Source organism: Anarrhichthys ocellatus, unplaced genomic scaffold (assembly GCF_004355925.1).
Source record: "Anarrhichthys ocellatus isolate YVR2014 unplaced genomic scaffold, GSC_Weel_1.0 scaffold39, whole genome shotgun sequence".
Lineage (NCBI taxonomy): Eukaryota > Metazoa > Chordata > Actinopteri > Perciformes > Anarhichadidae > Anarrhichthys > Anarrhichthys ocellatus.
In genome coordinates, this window is record NW_022280069.1 from 1423293 (window position 1) to 1438824 (window position 15532).

Genomic DNA, 15532 nt, shown 5'->3' on the forward strand with positions numbered 1-15532 from the left:
CACACACACACACACACACACACACACACACACACACACACACGCACACAGACACACACACACACACAGAGGTAACAGGCAAAAGCAGCCACCGTTTTACGAACATGCCAGCTGTGCGGTTACTGGCCAGCGCACATAAACTTTATTTGTATAGCGAGACACAAAGTGCTTCGTGAGGAATAAATTACGTTTAAGGCCCCGGACTGCAAATGCTCCATCATCATTTGATTTAACTCCAGACCTGGGAACAGTCTGCGGATCTAGGATTATGATTATGAAACAAAATATAAATAAGCTGTGACTGAGCCCGTTTCTTTTCTCTAGAAGTAATCTTTGAATCTTTAAAAGCTGAAATCATCTGTCAGCCAGTATAGACAGATAGTTTACTTTTATGATCTCGTCCCTTATCGATGGTTAAAAGCCGACCTGTGGAATCACTGACTGATAAGCTGTGCAAACATAAACATACAAGACTCAACAGACGGCTCCTTAATTCTCTAAATGCGTGTCAGGAACATGGAAACTGACCAGAGAGGCGTCTAATGGACTCTTTAAGAGCTTCTTTAGACGAGCGTCACCGTGCACTGAAATGGATTTGATTCTCTTCGTATAGGAGAGTTCAGAGGGTTTCCTGTTTGCACCTTTCAAGCCGTTGATTGCATGATGAAGATCATTAAACATTGGTCTCATGTTAAGCTTACAAATTAAAATCGCAACTTTCTTTCTGACCACCGTCAAGTCATCAGATCAAACCTGATTCATCCGAACACTTAGAAATGGCAAAAGTGAAGGTTTACATCAGCTACATCACCAGAAATGTGACAAAAATAATAACATCAGCTGGTCCACAGTCAGAACAAACGGCTGGATGATGACCGGAGGAGAGCAGACAGCACCGCCACCTTTTAAAGCTTTCACTTCTTAAAAAAAATGAGTCCGAGTTTGCAGACAATATAAGATTGAGTGTGGCGGGTCTCGACATTAAACATTTGTCTGGAAGGACTCGGCCTCCGTCACAGAGCACATTCCCAAAAGTAAGCAACGGCAGCGCGGAGACGCTGGACGGGACGGGTCTGGTCTGGTCCCCCGAGCCTCACGTGGAAACCTAAATCATGGCCGTGGTGTTTACAGCAGAGCGGTGGCACTCAGACGAGCTGTGTGAAATGTTTGGGCGACGTGTAAAACAAAAAGGCGGCGCAGTGAAGATGCTCTCTGTTTACATCATCCGAGAAGAGATCACCGTCTCCTGAGGTAACTCCACCAACAGATGAGGTCCCCAAATGGAGTAAAGGTCAATACATGCATCACCGTCCACCTCCATCCCTCTCCACTCGTTCCCTCGGGTTATTGATCCAACCTCCGTCCCTCACACTGAAAGCACCGCTATCATCTCAGATACATGGACCGCATTTTTGGGGGGTTTGTTGACACTAAAATGAAGATTTCCCAAACATCTTGGTGTCACACTGACACCTACTAAATTATCTACTAAATTATTCACAGTTACACTCAAAAGGTCACCGGGGTCGTCTCTGTCCAGCGTTTCTTTATTGATTTATTTCATCTGAGATGAAAGTGCTCTCTTTAACAAACCTCAACGCACCCGGGTCCTCGGATCGACCACATATCCTCACAGCTGATGGTTATTTATGATTTTCATCATTAATTGTTCTATTGACTATTTTTTCAAGCGAGTATACCAAATATTTGCTGGTTTCAGTGTCTCAAATATGAGTATTTGCTTCTTGTTATTGTTTAATATCACTGTAAACTGAACGGCTTCGGGGAGGTTTTCCAGACTGTTGGTTGGAAAAAATAAGTGATTTTATGACTCTAGGAAATAGTGATCGACATTTGACATTTTACAGACTAAATGAATCAAAACAATAACTGAAAGACTATTTAATTAGGGAAACAATTCTTAGGTTCATTTAAGCATCACCACTACAGCTGTCAAATGTTATAGTGTGTGGTTTCGGCAAATACTCCAAAGTGAAAAGATGTGACAAAACTTTGAAATAATAATAATAAATATGTGAGAAACACACAGTTTCTCTCTTAAGATCTCTTACATTGCCAATAGACTGAAACATTTGCAGAATAATGGTTTGAGAGTGTTCGTTTAAAGTTGTGTAATCCCGTGATATAATACTGCCATTGCAAAGACAAAACAAAAATGGCGTAATTAATATTTTAGGTCATATTGCTTATCCTCATTGGAAAGCCAAGCACGACAAAAAGAAGAAAGAATGCTGAATGTAGAGTGGGCGGATGTTACTCAGAGCTACATGCAGAGGTTTGACTTTTGCTGTCACGAACACGCAGAACAACAAAAATCCATTCACCACTAATCTGTACTTTGCAAGTATGACAATGCATTTGTCATTTGGGTTAAATGTCCCATGAAGTAAAGAGATGCTTTGTTACATTACACTCAAAATACAAGACTATGAGATCAAAGCAGGTCATGAGCCGCTGGTGTCTGTATCAGAAGAACTGTTAAAAAGTAAAACAGGAGAATAACAGCGCAGCTCTATTTACTCCTGTAATTTGGTTTACACATAATCCACAAAGAGCACATGTTAAGTATGATGTCACCGCCTTTCCCAACGCAGCGCTTTCTACAGTTACTTTGCCGTCTTCCTGTTTTTAGCAGCTTTGTTCTGATCAACTTTTCACAGAAATTAGTTTAATTTTAATTAAATACAGATGCCAGATATCTCAGCAGCAGCGATAACGATATCAATCGTCTGCAGATACACTGTGGTGCTTTTGATCTACAGGGGGATGAACATCTGAAAGGAGCCTTTGCTAGGCAACACAAACGAGGTGACACGAGAGTGACTGCATTCCTCCACGACCTCTGTACTGGGGCTTCTGCTCAACAATGTCTTCGCCTCGAGGTCTCCAGGCCTGGCGTACATCAACAACACAAACTCTTGAGGCAGAGGTACCTTTTCCACTCGCCTTTATATCTTTTCTCTGTGAATATTTCATGCTCCGCTGGTCTCTAAACTGCCCGTCCCAGGGCGCCGTCTTCCCCCCCTTTTGTGGGAAGCAAGTGGTTGCTCTTCAGCAGCACTTAGTGCCTTTCCCGCGGATTGAAGCGTCGCCACACGATCATGACCGAGTCACGAGCCCCACCGCGCTGTTAGAGGAGAGACTGGGGAGGAATAAACAAGCGGTGTTCAGAGGAGCTTCACCAAAGGCAGATGTAGGCGCTCATCTCGAGGGCCGAAAGACGACGGGCCCTTTTTCTTTTCGGAGGCTACGATGAACGTCCAGGAAAATTGGGCAGCTGCCGTGGATAACACAGCAGCCAATAACACACTCTGCCTCCGCTGGAAGGATGAGACGCTGTCTGGCACACGTACCTCAAGAGATACTTAATGGAAGGAACATTTATATCACCAATAGCCATCAGGGCACTCTGTTTTACAAGTCGGCTTGTTAAACCATGGAGTGTTTAACAAGCCAACTTGTCCTCAAACAGAGAGGGTTTTATTTAATGTTGCCAAAGGGCCATTGAACCGCTTCAGTCTGACCGACCCATGGATTCATATTTATCTCATATCTGTGGTTTTGATCCTGTCATGACAGCCGGGGTCTTTAGATGGAGGTTCAGCTTTAAACTGAACATTTAAAATGCAACTAAAGAAGCATTGTCATCGTTTTTTAAAACATGAACAGATTTGATGAATTTAGAGCTGAAACAGTTAGTTGATTGTTTGATTAGTCCATCAACAGAAAACCATTAGGCCTCCAATAATTCTAGTTCATTAATTATGAGTTATTTTAAGCAACATTTGGCAGTTTTCTTTAGTTGCACGAAACAAAACTCCTGAACTCGTCACTGTCGGACTGTAGTCAACTGTGACATCTTTTACACCACCCGATCAATGAATTAGGAAACCTCACAGGAATCCTTTGTTGCAGCCCTGCTTTCCCCGTCTTTGTGCTAAACTAGGTGAATCGAGCCACTTCTATAACAGATACAACTTCAGTATCTTTTGTTTAAAACAAATCCCGTTCCTCTATTGTTGCTCTGGATTAACCATCATGCATCTGGTAAAGTAAACCTGGCTGGTTTCATGAAGGAAGTAACGTTGAATGACCTGTTGTCACAGACAATGTCACCCTGCAGCTCACAGAGTGTGACACAATAACGACTCATTGTGGCTCTGTTTGGACCGGTGCCATGTTGCTTCCCCTTCGCCTACTCCCCAAACAAACTCTGCTTCTCTCCGCCACATAATGGCGGCTTCTTCTCGCACAATGCAGTCACTAAAGTACGCAAAGTGACAAGCGGCTGATGTAGCGCTGTAACGGCTCAGAGGAACACTGTACGCTGCGGCACTAACGGCGGAGGCCTTGACGTCCATTCTCAATCAGAGCACATTGGGGCCGATGTGTCGGTGACCGAGAGGGATCGCCTCGTTTCCTTTGACTTGATTAGAGTGGTCGGCCAACCAATAAACTCCGGGACAGATATTAATGTAATTGCTGAAGCAGCTGGTTCCTGTCTGAGTTATGTTCCATTGTTTGAAGGGAAAAACCAGAGGAGGGGGGTCAGAAAGAGAAGAGGGAACAGGGTGGTACAAAAAGCATTTCTTAAGAGAGAGAAAAAGAGGAAGTCCACAAAACTGTGTTTGCACAAAAGGCATTCGGGTGAAGGCCCGATCAGATGTGTCAACCGCTAAATGCCCTTTTGTGTACTCCTGTGTTTGAACATGAACAGTTGTCCTTGATAAGGTCTCTCCCAAGTGACTGGACTCTGAATTGTATGTTCAAGTACAAAGATTTAGTGTGTTTATTCATATTCTTTACATTCAGGTTCCCATGAAGCAGGCTTTGATTTGGGGGAAGTATGTACTTTAAAGTGGTCGTCTACCGCCACCTGGTGGTGAGAGAGGAGTAGTATAAATGTAGTTCGGTCACACATGGGAGTCAGACACTCATGCACAGCTGCACACATCAACTGTTCCCACTCTAAATAAAGCCATGACCTGTTTTAATGTTTAATGTTTGTCGCTTCTGGGCGAGTGAGGGACATCGTCAGCACATCTCCGATGCAGCCGAATGTCTGCAGCACAGTTAGCCTATCATGGGGATCATAACAACACCTTGTTTTGGCAAATTTTGATAAGTTTTCTCAAACTGGAATTTCCTGTTATTGCATATTACACTTTGTCCTCAAAGAGCTTATTCCTCATGGACATCTGGGTCCACTGGGAGACAAAATCAAGCCCCCTGTATACAGAAAAGTCTAGTTAGAATAGAATCTGTAAACTTCCACTAGATGGCAGGCCGAGCTCAGAGACTCCTCGCTTCAGTTCTCCTTCCCCCCCGAAGCTGCTCATGAGTTTTCCATCTAATCATGTCTTATTCTAGTGGGGGGGTATCACACCTGCCCCCCCCCCCCACCCCATGCCAGGGGAATGCAGTTACCTGCTCCCACAATGCACAGCAGCTCCCCTCCGTGAGGAAACACTGCAGTGGCGCTGTGAGTATATGGCACTTTCTTAAAAAAAAAAACAAAGAATAAAATAAGTCAAAAGTGAACCTTTACTTTGAAATGCTGCATGTAAAAGGTGACAGGCGCTGAGGCTGGTGGGGAGTGAGGGATGTTTCTGAGGTGCCAGGTGACACCTTTAGACGTTTTAAACTTCACCTTTGAGGATTATTGGTTGAGTTGCTTTTCATATGCAAACATGTGCAAACTGGGACTTCAAAACTTTTTACTGTGATTGGAAACCAAAAAGAAACTCTCCAACCGTCCCTCCTCAGAGAGACGCGCTATAGCTACAACCTGCAATTCATTAACGCTCGATGTAATCTTTATTCATTTCACTGAAACAGAATCTTTATCCACCAGAGAGTTATTTGTTGACGTATTATCTATTATATTTTACATTTTTTCAGTCACACCCTGCGTGCCCAGACAGATGTCATTCATGTAGAAGTGTATTTATTGAATGATCGAAGTGTATTTACGTTCTCTCTTACTGATCACTCGGGCCTTTGTCTACTACTAACCGCACCGCGCTGCATTGTTTGTCAGGCTGAGGGAGCCTTGATGGAATCAGAGTCCATTAGCATGGAAGGCAGCGTCGAGGTGACTTTAGCTCCTAATTAAAAACAGATGTGTCCATTTAATAGTCTTAATACTTTGTGGGAGAGCGAGACAATCACCGCAGAAATATCTATTTGCCTCATTAAATCGGGAGGCTTGATCATGATGAGAAGCAGGGTAATGAATGAAGACAGACATGTTTACCAGGTTGTTTAAACAGTGTTTGCTGGGAGGAGAGAGGCTGGAGTCGAGATGGACTGTTGTTCGGTGGCGGGGAGAGGAGGAGGGAGTACTCTAGCTGAGGATATGATGAATGGAACGTGGGGGGTCGGGTAAAAACCAGGAGGAGACGTAAGAAACTGGATCAACTGTGAAACCGTCAAACTATCATTTTGTGAAATTATGTTTCAAAACACTCTTGGAGTTGTTGCGAGGCGTCACGGCGTCACTGGCAGTTATTTCAGGCCTGTGAGACTCTACAGTAAACTTGGTTGCATTTTTAAGTGGGAGGTTCAATCAGCTGTCAATTCACTTTTACTTGAAACAAGAGGAGTCTAGAGCAATGCTAAATGATAACTTCAGCATGCTAACACGCTCACAATGACGACGCTAACATGCCGATGACTAGCAGGTACATTGTTTACCATGTTGACTATGCTACCTGGTAGCAGTAAACACAAAGAACAGCTGAGGCTGATGGGAATGTCAGTAACTTGCAGGCATTGGGTGATAGTGTTGGAAATCTGTAAAATCACAGAAGTCATTACAGTTCATCCTCTGGGCACCATGAGCGTCTGTACCACATTTCATGGCAATCCATCCAATAGTTGTTAAGACATTTCACTTCGAACTATAGAACGTCAACCTCAAGGTGACCGTGATTCATCCTCTGGGAACCAAGAATATCTGTACAAAGTTTCACAGCAATTCATCCAACGGCTGTAGAGATATTTTAGTTACATTTCCAATTTAAAATATATTCATTTGTCTATGTATTGCATTTATTTTTACACAAGACATAGTGTCTAGGTGGCTACTTGAAATATGAATGTCTTGAGGAGATATTGACATTTAGAGAGGTTTGTTTGAGAGTATGTTTGCTTGATCGATGGCTCTCTCAGCCTATGATACTCAGCTATGCTGGATGCTGGTTGCCACTCCCTCGTCCCCCTCAGCTCCCTCATTTTTGCCAAAAATTTGGATTTTCTGGCTTCAGAAGGTGCCAAGATGGCAGCAAGTGATGATCGCAAATCCAGACTTCAGAACCTCCCGGATCATCTGGGACATCACAGATGCTACATCCATGTTTTCTACAGTAGGTTTCAAAGACAATTCAAATTATGTGCAACACTTTTTATTAATTTAATCATTAACTGTTATGTAGGTTAATATGTGCTGCTCAGTAAACTTTATATGTAGAAATGTTTTTAATTATACCTGAAATACAGCAACACAGACTTCAATGTATTGCAAAAAAAAGCAAATATTCCTAAACAATCTTAAAGATGGAGCCGAATTGCAGCTGTAGTTCACAAACTGAGCAGATTTGACAATGAGTGAAATGTGGACTTATACATTAAACTATTTGTGTCTATGAAATGTACCTAAAGGAGTGAAAAAGTACAATTTACAGACATATTAATTGTTTGTTTTGCCCGACACCGATCCTAAATGTGAGGTATTTGCAACAGCAATTTGCGATCAAATAATAACGTGTGAAGCTGGAACCAGACAAAACACTCATCAGAATCCTTGAGAATGAATGTTCTGACGATCGACTGAACGATTAACAGGCAAAGCGAAGTTTCCCCGTCAACTGTTGGAGGATTATTGTGGTATAAGTGAGCATGATATGTGCGTCAGGTTCACTTAATTTCCTAAAGCGTCAAGCATTTAGTGAGGAACACGCCGACACCCACACCGACGTGAGCAAGCAGAATCTAGGAGCAGCAGTCTGGGCCCAGCTGACGGATCCCGTGTGTGTGACAGGGGCAAAGATGTGTGTGGACACGTCAGCCTTTGCTCAGGGATCTGCTGTCACATCCCATCATCAGGGTGGTGCGTTCACACACACACACACACACTGAGGGGACGGCAAACCTTCTACGGGTCGACAGTGGTGCTCATTGTAGGGATCAGTGTCAGTGTCACCATTACAGGCTGCTGTGCAGAGTGAAAAGTCCTGGATTATTGAAGAGCACAAACATTTACTTCACAGGTCGACGGGAGTGCAGCTCAGAAAAACTGGGAAATAAGAGTTTTAAATTTGCACAAAAGGCAGAAAAAAGATTTAAAGACACGAAGAACAAAACTGATGTATCGATATAATCTTGTATGTATAGAAGGCCATGGTTTAATGGTTTCTAAATGATCTTAAAACTACTGAGCATTTGATGTTATATACAAATGTGGCAAGTTTTAATGAATTTTAAAGACCACAAGCATAGAGCCATGCTTGTTTTTAAGGATATAGAATAAAAGAGGATAGTACGGATGTAGCAAGTTCATAACTGACATGGTAGAGATGAACTCAACCTTAAGAGTTATAAAAAAGGTTCTATATGTCACTGTTCATCATGTGTGGATTTACGTATATTCTCACTTGCTAACTTCGGCAGGTACAGGTGTGTGAGACTGAATACATTCATACAGACATGCACAAAGAAGCCAGCTGCTGTACCTGTGTGGAGGGCTCCTGCAGCCTCCACTTGAATGTAGAATGAAAACCTGAGCGCTCAGCCAGTCAGCCGGTGCTTAGGTTGCTGGTGAAGTTGTCAGCGTACATAATGAGCTAATTGGAGCTGGACGGATCTGCTGTGTGTGCTGGAAAAATAAAAAGATCCCCAGAGACCTGAGCTCACCTCCAGTTGGGAGAGGGTGGAGCGGTTTGTGTGTTGGGGGGGGGGGGGTGCTCCCAATGGTGTAGTTTGCTAATGTAGCGGAAGAAACATGGGAACAGGAAGACATGTGAAACAGACACATTAGCAGAAGTCAAAGGGGAAGAGAGGATATACAGAGTGCACATACTGACACTACTCACATTACAGCCAATAACAAAACCATCATCATTAGGATGTATGGACTGAAGTGACTGATTAAATGTACTCGACCCTTTTAAGTTTTAAAAAGATTTTGTAGCTTTACTTTAATCCAAGTGTTAGTAGTTTACTATTAGTATTACATTCGTATTAGTTTAAGTCATATTCAAGTGTTTAAATTGTCGTCAGTTTAATGCTATTTAGAAATCTTAAGAAAATTAAGTTTTATTCAAATTTGTATCAATTTAGAGTAATCTCAGACGTGCGTTTTGTCAAGTTGTATTATTCATTTTTGTCTTTACAGTGACATGTATTTAAATCTTTTTTTATCTTAAACCAATCTTTGTCATCAAGCACTCACACAATTCCAACCGATTGAAAAGTCTCCTGTGTGCCAAGCGTTTAGGAGAACTACGGTGTCCGAGGTGAAAACGTGAAGAGACAAATGGTCCCATCTACAGTATAGCCAGGGTTTGGTTTGTCCCTTCTAGGCTACTGAAGAAACATGACGGCCGGCTACGTTAAGAGGACCTCCTTCGTATGGAGGGAAAACACAAAGAGTCTTATTTTCAGGCGTTTTGTTGATATTATTGATCATTCATTATTAACAGGAAGGTATCGGAACATTGATATCGATGTAACTCCACTTTAAAATGTCAACCGCCCCTTGAGCAAAGCCTCAGCAGCGCTCAGGAGTTGACTTTAAGCAGGGACCCCACCTTCTCCTGAGGGGTAATTATTATTATTACTACTCCGAGCTGGAGCGCGTCCCCACGAGGTCTCCAGAACAATGAACATCCACATGGGTGTGCAGTGACAAGCGCTCGTCTCGGCATCAAGAGTGAGTCAGCGAGATGCTAATACCCAGGCTAATAATGGCTGCCAAGTGGAGCGAGCGCCGAGCTAATAACAGCGGTGAGGGACAGACAAGCGTCTCCACGGGGACACATCTCACTCAAACCTGGCTGTCCAGAGGCCTCGTCCTCAGGTTGTAATTAGTAGCCAGCGACAACAAGGAGGCTCTACAGAGGAAAAGCAGCATGCCAAGCAGGTGCGCGAGGATCTGTGCAACAATAATAATTACCAGTCACCAAAACAATCAACCCCCAGAGCTGAATATTCTATTACATACGCTCGGTGTTCAGCTTTTTATTAAATGGTACAGATGGTGGCCCAAGTTCAATAACAACCTAAACAAGATCAAGACTTTCAAAGTTTGATGAAATGGTAAAAATGTGTATTCCAACATCTTTGGTGTAAAATCAAATGCAATCCAGTTCAGTAGGTTAAGACCGGAGCTTTGTGGAGCCTATAATCCTTAATGTTCTGGGATTGGTGTCAGAGAGGTGTTGACTCAACTATTTGGTGTTTTTTTTTGACTCTGTAGCGAAGACATTTTGCGTAATCGTTGGCTTCAACAGTCAAGGGAATTTAAAGCTAATGTTAAAAATGTGTTAACAAATAAGAAGTGAATTAGGTCAAATATTTCAACTTTGGGTAAAAGGATGTGCTAGTGACCCACACTTTCTACCCAGCCATCCAATGACAGTGGAGGAAGAGTGGGACAAATTACACAAAGACCAACTGTCACATCCTACGTATAAAGGTGCTGAACAACAACAACAGTAGAGGAGAACTTCATGCACATAAACCGATGGGTCCGTCCTCCTCTCTCTACGTACTTCAGACATCCCTTCATTCAGAACTGGCCATGTCAGTACCAAAGAAACCAGACGCAACCAACGCGTCGCTGATAAAGAAATTGCCCTTCTGTGTTCTGCTTTTAACAAGTAAGTATTTATTATAATTTTAAACTGCCATCTTTGTAATTTAAAAAGCAACACTATGCCTTATCATAGCCCAACAATAAAGCTCATGTATGTAGCAAATCTATATAAATGGAAAATGGGAAATAAATACATTAAGAAATGGTGCCAATACCGCATATTGTGCTGTTGAGTGTCTTCCTGAGCACAAGGTTCCAATGTCAGCAAAAAAAACATGGCGAAAGAGAGCTTGGCTGTCAAGTAAAGTTGTCTAGTTGACACTGGGTTTGAACATTGCATTTTAAGTAAAATTAAAATCAAGGCTCCTTCTTCATCAATTCACTGTCTTGAACCACGTTTTCGTTACACAAGGTCGGCCTCCATAGTAAAAACACAGATGAGCCACGCTGTTGAACTCGGTGACGTGTTCCTTCATTACAATGAACTGCTGTTTACTTTCAGTTGATCAGACATACACTCTTCTGCTGCCGTAAATACTCACCAGAGCACCAAATAGCTGAAAATAGTCCCCAACAAATGCAAGATTTACGTCATGAATAGGACCCAATGAGCTTGAGGCCGAGAGCCACAGACAGGCCGGGGAAGTCAAACAGTATTGATAGTAACCAACCCATTATTGGTTTGGGTCTTTGTTGCGGTTTTGCAATATAATAAGCTAAAAGGTATCAGGTAATCAAAGAGGTAAAACATGTTTCAGAAGTATTACTTTACCGTGAACAGGACACTTTGGGCGCTCTGCATCGTCTCCCTTCTGTTGCGTTCACTGTTGCCCTGAATCTCTCGCTCATATGAAGAAAAGGAGTTTATAAACAAAGTAATTGTGTCAACTGTGAAATAGTAACCTACTTTAATAATCTAACAAAAAGTGACAAGTGAAAGATAAACTAGACCTGTGACTCCAGATCTCCTAAGAAATGAGGCATCTAACCGGCTCACTGCGTGTTCGGTTTGCACTAAATACCTTCTTTCTTTCCTCCACTGATGAAGGTGGAAACGAGCGCACAGCAAGTGCAAACGTTTTAACAGCTATATAGCAAAAACGAGGCAAAAGCCCATTATCCTTCCTCAAAACACATATCAAGGCCTTCACCAAGACACAATGTGTGTCCTCACTGATGGTCTAAGATGCGATTACCACATCCAATAAAACAGCACACGTTTTCATATTTCATTGTCTCCGGTGTGCACAAGACTTGTTGTTGTGAGCTGGCTGAGTGAGGTGTTAAATATGAATGGTACTCGTCTTGTGTGCAGTACATTAGGATCCTCTCCGTCTTGTAATGTGGAAGTGAATGCAGTCTTCAGGACATCAAACATGTTTCTAACTAAAGTACAAGCGGCGGGGAACTGACCCCGAGTCTGTCAGAGCGTGCTTTAATCCCACGAAAGATGCTTGAATTTTCTAATCTAATTTCTCCACATTCAAACAAAGAGATGTATCACCAAGTATATTTTACCAGAAGGAGAAACAGAAGAAAGGCTGTTTATTGATTTTCATCATGACGAGATGTAATGATTCCCACCGTTACATTCATCCTGAAAGATGAATTGTCATTTCAATTCAAGAAAGTAAACTTTAAGTCAAATCTGAAAATGCAAAAAGTTTTCATCTATTGAAGCTTTCTCTTTTATTCTATTATTTGATGTTTATTTTATTGCACAAGACATTTGGATACTTTTCTTTGCTCCTCAAATAGTTTAATGTATAACTGGCATATTTTGGTGTCCTGTGAACATCTTACCCTGGTTCTTACAGAAAAGTGTTGCAACCTTCTTATCAGAACATTTTGTGAGATACTCTTAATTCTTTTTTGCCATTTCTAGATCTAGACATCCATGAAACTAAGACATTAAGATAACGTCACCAGCAGCATCTGTGAAATGTTCCTGATATGCATCACTTTGTTTTCTTTTTTACTTAACTTAGTATCTTTTAACATACACAACAATACACTTTACATACAGAGTACGATACCGACTGTAATGAAAGGACGTGCTAGTTGACAAAGCTCTCTGTTCGGAGACCTCCCAATGCGGCTGTTGCTGATACACAGTATCTAAAAACCGACCCCTCGCTGCACTGAGCCCAGGGGCTGATGGGAGTTCTCGGGGGAACCATTAGCGAGCGGATCGGCAATGTGCCGCGCAGGGAGCGAAGCACAATTCATGGGAGAGTGCCGAAAGAACTCACAACACTCCAACAACACCTGTCACCCCTGCGCCTAATGAGAAACACAATTAGCAATTAACAGTGCGATCTGTCAGGGCTAATACCTGCCTCCCTGCACACGCACACACACACACACACACACACACACACACACACACAGCTTCATCAGCACTTCCATGCAGGTATGAAATGAGCCCAAACAAGTGGATCAATTAGACAGGTGATGTAATGTTGTGAAACCTAAGCTGATGCCTCTGTGGCAGATTTCCTCGCTGACGCTCAACCGTGACTTTCCAGACCGGAATGACTTCCATCACTCTGCGGGGAACCCAACCGGATGCACTTCACACTGACTATACATCACGCAGCCCGGGCCATTAAAGTGTGCGTGCAATGGGGGAAGTTTGTTAAAAAAACGCACTCTCCTGCTAGATTTGGTGCTCTATTCTCCTGTAAAACAATTGCTGCCATGGGGATTAACAGAAGACAAACTGAAGTGAATATAAACAGCACGGGCAGTAAAATCCCCTCAATCAGCACATTCTGTGTGTATTTGGATCCCTGTTAGCAGCTGCCTCATGGACACCAACTTCCAAAAAATCGATTGCAAGACAATATTGATCCTCGCACCTTCTGGTATTTCTCCCTGATTGTGTCTGAGGGGACGTTTGAGGACGCGTGCGGGTTTCCATCAACGCCCTCGAGGAAATAAAGAGAGCTGTAACGCTCACACTGCACAGCATCTGTTCATAATTAATAGTGAAAAACATGCACATCGTTGGCTCGTGTGTAAAAGTAGCCCATGTATCATGTTGGTGTTCAAAGACTTCAGCTTGTTCTCATGGAAGTGACATTTTTTATTGATATTACTTACGCTGCAGTGGAGAAATCTGCTGAAACTTTAATGGATTCCAACACACTGGGAACACGAACGGGCCGGTGCCTTGTCAGCGGAAGGCTGGACTAAATAAATGACCCATTTTTCTCGTGTAATAACATGAGAGAAAGGGTCAGAGGTCAGGTCTGGCTACTGATCACTGACCCTGGAGCAGTTTGGGATTCAGCATCTTGCTCGGTGACAAGAAAACCACCGCTTTCTATATTCTAGTTTAGCAATTATATCATGTTCAAGTCTAATTCAAATGTCATTCTATTAAAAACATTTGCATTCAGATATGAATTTCTAATGTCTCTCTTACACACAACTTGTCCCACACACACACCAGTATAAACACTGGCTGTGTTCTAATTGGATTACACCAGAATGTGTGTGTGTGTGTGTGTGTGTGTGTGTGGGGCATATCCAGCATAGTAATTGTGTCAGCCTTGTTGGTCAGTGGGGAATTGAAGTGTTAAATCCAATTCTGAATTTGTATCTGTGGTAGAGAGGAGGGGGAGATGCAGCGTGAGCACCGACCATATGTCACCGTCCCCAATTCAGAGGGATTGAATATGGATGAGGAACAACTCAAGGTCCTGGCGTCGCCAGTGGTAGCAGGTTTACACTGTGACGGTGTTAGCTCATTTGTTCTCGGAGAGGAAGTGGAGTTGTAGACACCAGCACTGCAAAACTGACAAAGATTTCCCTTAATGAAGATAAAAGTGAGTCGGTGGCTTTCACTTTCTACCGTTTCTCTGCTGCTGTAGTTCTCTGTGCAGGCGGAGCGGACAAGAGGATCACCAAAACAAAAAAAGGAAGCATTCTGCAAAATTCCCATGACTTCAGAGTTTTCATTTTAAGCTCTAAATTGCTTTAAATAATCAACGTCGGGATGTTACTTTGGTAACAAGTACCTGCAGTACAGCAGGTACCGGGGATCAGGGCTCAAGACTCACGCTGTCCCTTCGTCACAGGGACCGTAGAATATAGATAATGCTAAATTAAGTTTCCATTCACATATTTTTTGCGCATTTTTAAGTATTGCATTAGAAAAGCTGGAAGGAGACGGCAGCTTTTGCTAACACTCTAGTTATACGCTCGCTTTGGGCTAAATGTGTTATGTAAACACCTTTGCCAAATACATTCTGAAGTACATTTAACTCGCATGCCTGATCAGCTGTTCCTGCTGTTGGCGTCTTCTCGGACGTTCACGTAACGTGCGAATGCTCGTCTTCGTCTCCAGACAGCATGGAACAGGCCCGATGTTAGCTGACGAGGAAGAACAATTAAAACACGACCAATTTCTGAAGATCTCTCTCCGGCTCACGACCTTTACTTCTTCTACTCGGTTTAGTTTATACGGCCAACTTATGACCAAACTATGCTGTAGGCAGGTTCATTTAAGTGTAGAAGTCCCTACGTCAAGGGGCAACTATTCTGATTATGCATTCATAATTTTTTCAAGCAAAAATGCCAAATATGACATAGATCGAGCTTCTCACTTGTGATGTATTGCTACTTTTCTTAGTATTATGTAATAGTAGCAAAATACACTTGAGTTTTAGACTGTAAAAAACTGCCATT